General features: G+C 38.2%; 1 long non-coding RNA gene across 2 annotated transcripts; it reads left to right on the top strand.

The window, feature by feature from the left end:
• Positions 1 to 7,089: 7,089 nt before the first annotated feature.
• LOC133537338 (uncharacterized) lies at positions 7,090 to 13,017 on the top strand. 2 transcript variants are annotated; one of them, XR_009802662.1, is made up of 2 exons: positions 7,090 to 7,262; positions 12,328 to 13,017. It is a non-coding gene; the product is annotated as an uncharacterized LOC133537338 (long non-coding RNA). The 2 variants fall into 2 exon arrangements; XR_009802663.1 differs by having other exon boundaries at positions 12,158 to 13,017.
• Positions 13,018 to 13,366: the final 349 nt, after the last annotated feature.

The following is a 13,366-nucleotide window of genomic DNA, read 5'->3' as shown; positions in this document are numbered from 1 at the left end:
CGACAGCTGACATGTTAAGTGTAAGAATTGTCATGCAGGAGGCGGCACAGGAGGACTTAATCTTACATCAGATGGACGTGAAGACCGCGTATCTACACGCACCCATCGACTGTGAAATCTATTTAGAACAACCACAAGGTTACGAGAAAAACTCCAACACTGGTGAAAAACTGGTATGTAAACTAAACAAATCCTTGTATGGACTCAAACAGTCGGGCAGAAACTGGAATAGAGTGCTACACACTCATTTATGTGAAAATGACTTTGTGCAAAATGATGCAGATCATTGTGTATATACAAGAGAAAAATATGGTCAAAAGGTCATTCTTATTATTTGGGTAGATGACCTTATTTTAGCTACCTCAAGTGAAAAATCAATGCAGGATGTCAAAAGAATGTTAACTCAGGGATTCAAAATGAAGGATTTGGGAACCCTAAAACATTTCTTAGGAATAGACTTTGAACAAACACATGGACTAGTCAAAATGTCACAAGACAGATATTTGAAAAAGGTCTTACAAAGGTTTGATATGGAAAATTGTAAACCAAGAGAAACTCCTTGTGAACCAAAACTTGATTATGCAGAAAATGTTGAAAAGTTGAAACAACCAAAACAGTACAGAGAAGCAGCGGGAAGTTTAATTTACTTCTCAACATGCACTCGACCTGACATAAGCTTTGTTGTGAGTAAACTATCTCAACACTTTAATGAACCTACTATGGAACATTGGAATACCGTGAAACATGTATTCAGATACCTAAAAGGTACATCAGAACAAGGACTTCACTTCAAGAAGAATGTAACTGAAAGACTCGGTCTGTGATGCAAGTTGGGCATCAAATGAAACAGACAGACGTAGCACATCAGGCTATTGTGCAACTTTGTGTGGAGGCACTTCATTCATTTCATGGAAGACAAGAAAACAACCAACAGTAGCTCCTTCTACTTGTGAAGCAGAATACATTTCTTTAGCTTCAGCTATACAGGAGTGTCTTTACATTGAACAGCTACTAAAAGGACTTGATAACTATCAATATGTTAAAACAAAAGTGTACGAAGACAATCAGGGTACGATTGCACTCACTAAAAATGCTGTCAACAGACAAAGATGCAAACACATTGATGTGAAATATCACTTCATAAGAGACATTGTTGCTACTGGAATATTGTCCTACAGAACAAATGGTTGCTGATATTCTGACAAAACCAGCTACTAAACAGAAGTTGAAATGTTTTTCACAGAATATGTTTGGCATGTTGGGATGAAGACTAGAAGGAGAAATCCTAACAAAACAGGATGATGGAAAATGTTCTTAAAATATTGTTTAACACAGTGAGCTAATAGCGAGTGGGGGTGTTAAGATTGTATATATCCACGCTCTTACTCAGTGACTGTGTTATAGAGCTAGGATGTTGTAGCGCATGTTATCCCCTTGAGGGCGCTCTGGTACTGTGTAGTGTTTAACACAGAAGCAGTTGTGTGTTCAACAGAAGAAGAGAATAAAAAAGTCTCCTCGGTGAGAGGACGTTGATGTTCAAGACTCGTTGAAAGTGTCGTTCATGTGCACGCATAAAGAACTCTGTTAAGCTCAAACACCTTAACAGTAGGCACTGTCCGTCTACGACCTGTCCGGGTTTAGGGTTAGGGTTGAGGTTAGTGGAGGGTAGGCACTGTCCGTCTACGACCTGTCCAGGCAACGTCCACGCCAAACGCAGGTGAGGGTTTCTACATACAGCTACAAAAGTCAAACAAAAACAAAACAAAAATAATCAATGATATGTTTTGCGCACACGATTGCAATTGATTTAGGTCAAGTCTGAATGTCATTAAAACCGTTAACGCCATCTTTTGACACTTCTTCCACAAAGCGATTTAGAAAAAACATAATAATATGACCCCTCTCATGCACCTTTTAATCCGGTGCGCCTTTTGTATGAAAAAAAACTTGACTAGACCCTCTCCTCGGCTGTGTAATTTATAATCCGGTGGGCCCTATGGTCCAGAAAATACGGTACCGGAGAATAACTGCAATAAAGATCACAAAAATCCAGATTTGAAAAATGACATAGCTCCAAATACAAATGTTTTCTCCAATACCAGTAATAATAGTTCTTATTAGGGCTGCGGATCTTTGGGTGCCCCAGGATTCGATTCAATATCGATTCTTGAGGTCGCGATTCGATTATAAATAGATTTTTCCGATTCAACGCGATTCTCGATTCAAAAATGATATTTTTCCGATTGAAAAGGATTGTGTATTCAATCAATACATAGATTTCAGCAGGATCTACCCCAGTCTGATCACATGCTAGCAGAGTAGGAGATTTTTGTAAAAAGCTTTTATAATTGTAAAGGACAATGTTTTATCAACTGATTGCAATAATGTAAATTTGTTTGAACTATTGAAAGGAACCAAAAATATGACTTATTTTATCTTTGTGCAAACATTGGACACAGTGTGTTGTCCAGCTTATGAGATGCCATGCAAGTGTAAGCCACTGTGACACTATTGTTCTTTTTGATTATTTTTATAAATGTCTAATGATAATGTCAATGAGGGATTTTTAATCACTGCTTTGCTGAAATCATAATATTGATACTGTTAATCATTTTTGTTTCACTACTTTTGTTTTGTTCTGTGTGGTGTTTGTGTCTCCTCTCAATTGTTCTGTTTATTGCAGTTCTGAGTGTTGCTGGCTCAGCTTTGCTTTTGGAATTGGATTGCATTGTTATGGTATTGCTGTGTAGTGTTTTGTTGGATTGATAAAAAAAAATAAAAATAAGATAAAATAAATAAATCAAAAAGTGATTAAAAAAAGGGAATCGATTCTGAATTGCACAACATATTCGAATCGATTTTTTCCCACACCCCTAATACATACATGCATACATATATATATATATATATATATATATATATATATATATATATATATATATATATATATATATATATATTTATATATATGCATATATATATATATATATATAAATATATATATATATACATACATATGTATATACAAAAAAAAAAAAATATATATATATATATATATATATATGTATATATATATATACATGTGTGTGTGTGTACGTATGTATAAATGGGGGGTGGGAGGACGTTGTTTACATGTTTGGTGTATAAATATTAAATACATGTTTAGTGTATGAATATTAAAAATATCCATCCATCCATCTTCTTCCGCTTATCCGAGGTCGGGTCGCGGGGGCAACAGCCTAAGCAGGGAAGCCCAGACTTCCCTCTCCCCAGCCACTTCGTCTAGCTCTTCCCGGGGGATCCCGAGGCGTTCCCAGGCCAGCCGGGAGACATAGTCTTCCCAACGTGTCCTGGGTCTTCCCCGTGGCCTCCTACTGGTTGGACGTGCCCTAAACACCTCCCTAGGGAGGCGTTCGGGTGGCATCCTGACCAGATGCCCGAACCACCTCATCTGGCTCCTCTCCATGTGGAGGAGCAGCGGCTTTACTTTGAGTTCCTCCTGGATGACAGAGCTTCTCACCCTATCTCTAAGGGAGAGACCCAAACTCATTTGGGCCGCTTGTACCCGTGATCTTATCCTTTCGGTCATGACCCAAAGCTCATGACCATAGGTGAGGATGGGAACGTAGATCGACCGGTAAATTGAGAGCTTTGCCTTCCGGCTCAGCTCCTTCTTCACCACAACCGATCGGTACAACGTCCGCATTACTGAAGACGCCGCACCGATCCGCCTGTCGATCTCACGATCCACTCTTCCCCCACCCGTGAACAAGACTACCAGGTACTTGAACTCCTCCACTTGGGGCAGGGTCTCCTCCCCAACCTGGAGATGGCACTCCACCCTTTTCCGGGCGAGAACCATGGACTCGGACTTGGAGGTGCTGATTCTCATTCCGGTCGCTTCACACTCGGCTGCGAACCGATCCAGTGAGAGCTGAAGATCCCGGCCAGATGAAGCCATCAGGACCACATCATCTGCAAAAAGCAGAGACCTAATCCTGCGGTCACCAAACCGGAACCCCTCAACGCCTTGACTGCACTTAGAAATTCTGTCCATAAAAGTTATGAACAGAATCTGTGACAAAGGACAGCCTTGGCGGAGTCCAACCCTCACTGGAAACGTGACCGACTTACTGCCGGCAATGTGGACCAAGCTCTGGCACTGATCATACAGGTATTTATGGTATTAATATTAAATACATGTTTAGTGTATAAATATTAAATACATGTTTAGTGTAGAAATATTAAATACTTGTTTAGTGTATACATATTAAATATATGTTTAGTGTATAAATATTAAATATATGTTTAGTGTACAAATATTAAATACATGTTTAGAGTATAAATATTAAATGCATGTTTAGTGTATAAATATTAAATACGTTTTGGGTGTATAAATTAAATATATGTTTAGTGTATAATTATTTAATACATGTTTGGTGGATGAATATCAAATTCCTGTTTAGTGTATGAATGACCAGATTTATGAAGAGGGAATGTGCGCCCTCCAGTGGACTTCTGCCAAAACTGCACACAATGACATTATTTCCGAGTGTGCCTTATTTAGAAAATAAAAAATACATGTTTTAATATACATGTGAATATTAAAAAATATGATTAGTATATGAATATTAAATATGTTTTTAGTATATGATTAAATACATGTGCAGTGTATGAATATTAAATATATGTTTAGTGTATAAATATTAAATACATGTTTAGTGTATGAATATTAAATATAAGATTAGTATATAATTAAATATATGTTCAGTACATCCATCCATTTTCTACCGCTTATTCCCTTTTGGGGTCGTGGGGGGCGCTGGCGCCTATCTCAGCTACAATCGGGCGGAAGGTGGTGTACACCCTGGACAATTCTCCACCTCATCACAGGGCCAACACAGATAGACAGACAACATTCACACACTAGGGACCATTTAGTGTTGCCAATCAACCTATCCCCAGGTGCATGTCTTTGGAGGTGGGAGGGGCCTATCCCCAGGTGCATGTCTTTAGAGGTGGGAGGGGCCTATCCCCAGGTGCATGTCTTTGGAGGTGGGAGGGGCCTATCCCCAGGTGCATGTCTTTGGAGGTGGGAGGAAGCGGGAGTACCAGGAGGGAACCCACACATTCACGGGGAGAACATGCAAACTCCACACAGAAAGATCCTGAGCCTGGATTTGAACCCAGAGGCAGACGCACTAACCCCTCTGCCACCGTGAAGCCCATGTCTAGTATAGGATTATTAAATTTAATAATGTCTAGTATAGTATTATTAAATACATGTTCAGTGTATGAATATTAAATACATGTTTGTGTACAATAAAAACAAAGGAATACTTATATATGCATGTTGAGAAGAATACATGAATGAATGCTTCATTTCAGAGATTAAATAATAAAAGTAATAAGTAACAGAATGTGGAAATGGATGGATGAATGAAGTTCCTGGTAAAAGCTGTTATACATTATATGCCTTGAGCTCTTACTTTGAAGGCCCTAAGAGCGGAAGTGGTGACACGATGAGTGCAGCGGAGATGTTTATATATGTCGCCTATACTGTATAAAAGTACAAAATAACAAACACCGAGGGAGGCTCCAGTTTTACACGAGGACCACTTTATTTACTTTCTTTCAAAAACCTCCGCTCCACTCAACCTCTCACCACTTCCGCTCTCAGTGACTTCAAAATAAGAGCGCGAGGCAAATACTGTATTACAGCTTATAACAGGAACTTAACATCACAAAGGGGCAAGCCCATAAAATAGGTTGCATTATTTTGTGGTTTTATACAGTATAGGCGACATATATAAACCATCGGTTACATTTTTTTGTTGTTGTTTTGTGTGTTGTGAGGCTCTGTATTTTTGGGGGGACAGGTTAATATGTTTTTGTTTTAACTGCCTGTGTTGTTTTTGCACTTATCCTGTTATTTGTGTTGAAACGAGGACGTTTCTTTTTGTAGGAGGGGAGGTATGTAACCTATTTTTATGGCCTTGCCTCTTTGTGATGTTAAGTTCCTGTTAGAAGCGCTTCTACAGTATATGCCTTGGAGTCTTATTTTGAAGGCCCGAGGAGCGGAAGTGGTGACAGGTTGAGTGGAGTGGAGGTTTTTGAAAGAAAGTAAATAAAGTGGTCCTAAATAAAGTGTAAAACTGCAGCCTCCCTCTTTCTTATTTTGTACTTTTATACAGTATAGGCGACATATATAAACTCTCGCTTACAATAACAAAGACGCAGGCTCTAGTTTTACACGACGACCACTTTATTTCAAACTTTTTTTTTTAAATGTTTATTTACAAATTTCAACAATAACAAACAGATGAGAAACAATAATCAAAATAGTCCAAAAACAGTATAAAACATTACAAAAAATTATAAAACAGTCCAAACAGCGCCAGGAGATTGTAAATTCAAAGTAACAAAATTAGAATACAAAATATATATATATATAATAACCAAGTGCAAATTAATTAAGCCATAGGCTCATTCAGATTCATTAAGTAACTTAAATTTGGAACACAGTGTCATCGTTTTCAACTTTATTTCAAACCTTTTTTTTTATGTTTATTTATAAATTTCCACAATTACAAACAGTAAGTCCAACAACAATATAAAACATTACAAAACATTATAAAAACAGTCCAAACAGCGCCAGGGCGTTGTAAATTCAAAGTAACGAAAATAGAATACAAAGAAATGAATACATAATAAACAAAGTACAAAGCCATAGGCTCATTCAGATTAATCAAATAACTTAAATTTGGAACACAGCATCATCGTTTTTAACTTTATTTCAAACCTGTCTCTGCCTGCGTCACACAAGTGACGTCACTGCTGGAGAGCCATATAGCACACCGTGATTGGTGGATTCCTTCAGCTCCGCCCACAACGCTGTCAAGCACCATTCATATCAAACTCTCACTAACATTCAACTTTCATATTAGCGTGGGAGCCGCAAAATAAGATCTCACGTGTCTGAGACCCTGGTCTAATATATATATAGATGTGTCAGAAGTGCTACTGACACTTTGATCATGTTTGCTTTTCCTGTCTTTCAAATCACTTCCTGTCCTGCTGCTCTTATTTTCTCACTGTTTCCTGTTTGCTCTCTGTCTTTTGTGGCACCTTTACTCTCTGCTCCGTGTCTGCACACCTGTTCCTCGTTTAATTAGTTGTATTTAGTTCCACCTGAGTCCCTCCTTCACTGCTTCATCATTATTCTTTTTTGACGGATGTGGATCGGACGGGTTTTATTCGCAGTGAGTAATACTTTGCTCTTTTACACTGGCGTTCTATTGTTTGTCTTGATGCTTCTACTGTGTGCTTTATTGCTGCTTGAAAATTGTTTGATTCGCACTGCACGTGCACATATGTTAGGAACACAACATGTAGAAACACACATTTAGTGACAAACATGCACATGTGTTAGGAACACAACATGTAGAAACACACATTTAGTGACAAACATGCACATGTTAGGAACACAACATGTAGAAACACACATTTAGTGACAAACATGCACATGTTAGGAACACAACATGTAGAAACACACATTTAGTGACAATCATGCACATGTGTTAGGAACACAACATGTAGAAACACACATTTAGTGACAAACATGCACATGTTAGGAACACAACATGTAGAAACACACATTTAGTGACAAACATGCACATGTGTTAGGAACACAACATGTAGAAACACACATTTAGTGACAAACATGCACATGTTAGGAACACAACATGTAAAAACACACATTTATTAGTCAGTGACAAACATGCACATGTTAGGAACACAACATGTAGAAACACACATTTATTAGTCAGTGACAAACATGCACATGTTAGGAACACAACATGTAGAAACACACATTTAGTGACAAACATGCACATGTTAGGAACACAACATGTAGAAACAAGACACATTTAGTTGCTGACAAGCTGTCAGTCACCATGGCTCTCAACTGCTGGCTAAGAGAGTCAAGGTGTGGCTGAGTGTTTGCTACAGGTGAACACACCTGCCCTCACTGATTAGTGTTTGCTACAGGTGAACACACCTGCCCTCACTGATTAGTGTTTGCTACAGGTGAACACACCTGCCCTCACTGATTTGGTCCAACTATGGTTGTCAAAAGCTGGGTGTTTAGAAGGACATTTCAAAGTTGGGATCTCCAAGCTCAAAAGTCCGCTGTGAATACTTTTACACTTGTGATGCTTTAAGGTGTATTTACATTAAGTTGTCAGCTCTCCATGCATCACCAAACATCTGCAGAGATGTTGGTGCTGGCTTTCTTCTTCTTGTTGTTGTTGTTGTTGTTCACCTTTGACATTTTGGGGTTTAAATAAATGTTAAAGTTTTAAACTGCATGTTTTGCCGTCGTTGGTTTGAAAGTCCAGTTTACAATGCTTACATGACCTTCACCCAGGGCGGGGTGTGATAGTTGCTGCTTTTTGGTGTGTGTGTGTGTGTGTGGGCTTTATAGATTTCGATATTTATTAGTAGGGGTGTGGAAAAAAAATCAATTCGAATTAGAATCACGATTTTCATATTGTGCAATTCAGAATCAATTCTCATTTTAAGAAAAATCTACTAAAAAAAGAAAAAAATATATTTTTTAAATTAATCAACCCAACAAACCACTACACAGCAATACCATAACAATGCAATCCAATTCCAAAAGCAAAGCTGAGCCAGCAACACTCAGAACTGCAATAAACAGAACAATTGAGAGGAGACACAAACACCACACAGAACAAAACAAAAGTAGTGAAACAAAAATGATTAACAGTATCAATATTATGATTTCAGCAAAGCAGTGATTAAAAATGCCTCATTGACATTATCATTAGACATTTATAAAAATAATAAAAAAGAACAATAGTGTCACAGTGGCTTACACTTGCATGGCATCTCATAAGCTGGACAACACACTGTGTCCAATGTTTGCACAAAGATAAAATAAGTCATATTTTTGGTACGTTAAACAGTTCAAACAAATTTACATTATTGCAATCAGTTGATAAAACATTGTCCTTTACAATTATAAAAGCTTTTTTTTAAAAATCTACTACTCTGCTAGCATGTCAGCAGACTGGGGTAGATCCTGCTGAAATCTATGTATTGAATGAATACACAATCCTTTTCAATTGGAAAAATATTGTTGTGAATTCAGAATCGCGTTGAATAGAAAAATTTGAATTATAATCGAATTGCGACCCTAAATCGATATTGAATCGTGGGACACCCAAAGTCAATGTTCTTTTGGTTTATTTTGTGGACTGCGTGGTTGGTAGAGTGACCGTGCCAGCAACCTGTGGATACCTCCAATCCACTTTATTTACCGTATATAGCACATTTAAACAAAATGTTTCCAAAGTGCGGCACAACAATATTACAAACAACATTCGAATACTATCTTAAGCTCCACCAATGACTAAATAAAAATGAATAATAAATATATACATAGAATAGAATGTACTTTATTGATCCTTGGGGGAAATTCAACACCACAGTTCGCTCACAATGAGATATATATATATATATATATATATATATATATATATATATATATATATATATATATATGTATATATATATATATATATGTATATATATATATGTATATATATGTATATATATATATATATGTATATATATATATATATATATATATATATATATATATATATATATATATATATATATATACATATATATATATATATACATATATATACATATATATATATATATGTATATATATATATATATATATCATCATAGTTTGTGAGCGAACTGTGGTGTTGAATATCCCCCAAGGATCAATAAAGTACATTCTATTCTATGTATATATTTTCCCACTAAAGGAATAAATGTTTTGCTATGTCCTCATTTTCAATACAATGCAACTGTAAAAAATGTTCATAACATCAGAGGCTAGCAATTTGTGTTTTGTGGTAGTGTGCTTACAATTATGCTTCATAAAACTTTCTGAATTGTAAACTTAAAGGATTATATTTTTTGACCACACAACTCACGTAGTGTTAAAAGCCAAAGAATAAAAATGGGTCTTAAGACGAGACTTAAAACACTCCACATCGGGAGCAGTTTGAGTATGGAGGGCCACAGTGTTCCACAGCTTAGGGCCGACCACAGAGAAGGTCCTGTCTCCCCTAGTTTTAATTCCTGGTTCAATTCCCACCTTCTATTGACCTCGTCATGTACGTTGTGTCCTTGAGCAAGACGCTTCACTCTTGTTCCTGACGGTCGTCGACAAGGCTAATGTTGGTTTGGCGTTGGTAGTCTGAGGCCAATGTTCAAGTACCAATAATTGTCACACACTAAGTGTGGCAAAATTATCTGCATTTGACTCCTCACCCTGGATCACTTCCTGGGAGGTGAGGGGAGCAGTGAGCAGCAGTGGTGGCTGAGCTCGGGAATAAATTTGGGTGATTAAACCCCCAATTACAAGCCTTGATTCTGAGTGCCAAGCAGGGAGGTAATGGCTCCTATTTTTATAGTCTTTGGTATGACTCAGGCGGGGTTTGAACTCCAAACCTACCCATCTCAGGGCGGACTAATCTGTTTGGCGTTGGTCGTGTGCGACGCCAATGTTTATGTATGTTGCGTTTTATGCTCTTTTACAGGCCTGACATGTATGTATTTATGCTCGTATACAGGCCCGGCATGTATGTATTGTTTATGCTCGTATGCAGGCGCGGCCTGTATGTATTATTCATGGTCATTTACAGGCGCGGCATGTATGTATTATTCATGGTCATTTACAGGCCCGACATGTATGTATTGTTTATGGTCATTTACAGGCCCCGGCATGTATGAATGTGTGTATTGTTTATGCTCATTTACATGCTTGACATGTATTGTTGATGCTCATTGACAGGCTTGACATGTTTGTATGTCATGTCAAGCATGTCAATAAGCATTAACAACACATACATGCATGTGGAGTCTGTCAATGAGCATTAACAATACATACATGCATACGTGTGGAGCATGTCAATGAGCATTTATAATACATATGTGTGGTGCATGTCAATGAGCATTTATAATACATACGTGTGGAGCCTGTCAATGAGTATTAACAATACATACATGTGGAGCATGTCAATGAGTATTAACAATACATAGGCTGAGATAAAGATACATTTCATGAAGGCATCTTGTGAATGTCAACATAGATAGATAGTACTTTATTGATTCCTTCAGGAAAATTAAAATTCCAGCAGCAGTGTACAGAGTTGAGATCAATTTAAATAAAAGTAAATAATGGGGGTTTAAATGGAAACACAATAGAGAAATATTAAAATAAGAATAGAAAATAAAAAGCAACAATGGGGGGAAAAAAAAATATATAGATAACAGTAAAATAAGAATAGAACAAGACAAAGTAGGCAGTAGTGACCATGTTATGAAAATGTAATGCACATGACCAAAGTAGGGTTAGAGAAAGAAGGGTGGGCGTAGCATTCTCATTTTGTGATGTTAAGTTGGTCCTGTGATGAGGTGGTGACTTGTCCAGGGTGTACTCCGCCTTCCGGCCTGATTGTAGCTGAGATAGGTATCCGTGACCCCAAAGGAAATAAGTGGTAGGAAATGGATGGATGAATGAAGGTGGGGCTGAGTGTTTGCTACAGGTGAACACACCTGCCCTCACTGATTTGGCCCTACTATGGTTGTCAAAAGCTGGGTGTTGGGACATTTCAAAGTTGTGATCTCCAAGCTGAAAAGTACGCTGTGAATATTTTTGCACTTGTGATGCTTTATGTAAGATGTATTTACAAAAGGTTCTTAGCTCTCCATGCATCACCAAACACATCTGCAGAGATGTTGGTGCTGGCTTTCTTCTTGTTCATCTTTTGACATTTTGGGGTTTAAATACATGTTGTGCCATCCTTGGTTTGAAAGTCTGGTTTACAATAGTTACATTACCTTCACCCGAGGCGGGGGGGGGGGGGGGGGGTGATAGTTGCTGCTTGTGTGTGTGTGTGTGTGTGTGTGTGTGTGTGTGTGTGTGTGTGTGGCCGGCCAATGTTAGATGTATTGGGTATCTGGGGAAATAAGAGGTTGGCATCACTAACATAGCCCTGTGCTGGTTTACGTCCTCCCTCAACAACGGAACCTTCTCTGTGAACAGAGCCAAACATTCCTCCCGCTGTGCCAACCTCACCTGTGGGGTCCCTAGGGCTCAATACTGGGTTCCATCCTGTTCTCCATCTACATGCTCTCCCTCAGCCAAGTCATTCATCGCCTTAAAATTTCCTTTCATTTCTACACTGATGATACTAAATCTATCTTCCACTCAAGACAGACGATCCCTCTGGACTGGACCATTTGAAGGACTGCTTGCAGGACATAAAAGAGTGGATGTCAAAATTTCCTGCAGCTCAATGACAGAGTGAAATTCTTCTGTTCGGGAACTCCAACCCCCCAACTGTGCACAATAGCCAAGATCAAGTATGTCCTCTCCCCCAGTGACTTAGAGGGTCGTGTTCATGCTCATCTTCTGCAGACTGGACTAATGGAATGCCCTCTATGCTGGGGTCACTAACAAGACCATATATAGCATGCAGTTGGTACAAAATGCTGGTGACAGGCACAAAAATGAGGGAACACATTTCTCCCATCCTCTCCTCCCTTCACTGGCTCCTGGTGAAGCACAGAGTGAAATTTAAGATCCTTACGTATGTCTTCAAAGCGCTCCGTGGTCTTACCCCAGCTTACATCAAACATCTCCTGGACCAACCTATCAGCTCCAGGCTTGGTCGTTGCCTCAGATCTGACAACCAGATGACCTTGAAGGTCCCACAGTCAAACCTAGTGACAAAGAGAGACTGTGCATTTTCAATGATGGTACCTGGCCTATGGAATAAGCTCCCCCTGAAAGTCAAGTCCGCCACCACTCTGGACACTTTTAGAGCACAGCTTAAAACTCACCTCTTTGCCGCAAATGACTTGATTTGTGTTCATGTGTCTTAAATGTTTGTTCTAAATTCCTTTTGTGTCCCTGTTTTTTTTGTTTTGTTTCTCCACTCAGGCTGCACCCCAGGCTGATGTAATGGTTCCTTGTGTGGGTGCAATAATTGAAAATAACTAAACTTTTTTTTGTCTCTTCAAGGTCAATTTTGTGGAGTCTGGTCTACAATACAAAGTCTATGTATATTTTCTTTTTTTTTAATCTTTTTTTTTTTATCTTCAAGGTCAATTTTGGGGGTCTAGTCATCTACAATACAACGTCAAAATGTATTTCATTTGTCATGGTTTTTGTTATCTACAAGGTCAATTTTAAGGAGTCTGTTCATCTACAGTGCAAGGTAAATTTGTATTTTGTCATGGTTTTTAACTA

Source organism: Nerophis ophidion, linkage group LG18, assembly GCF_033978795.1.
Source record: "Nerophis ophidion isolate RoL-2023_Sa linkage group LG18, RoL_Noph_v1.0, whole genome shotgun sequence".
Taxonomy (NCBI): domain Eukaryota; kingdom Metazoa; phylum Chordata; class Actinopteri; order Syngnathiformes; family Syngnathidae; genus Nerophis; species Nerophis ophidion.
This window is presented reverse-complemented; position numbering and strand designations above follow the sequence as displayed.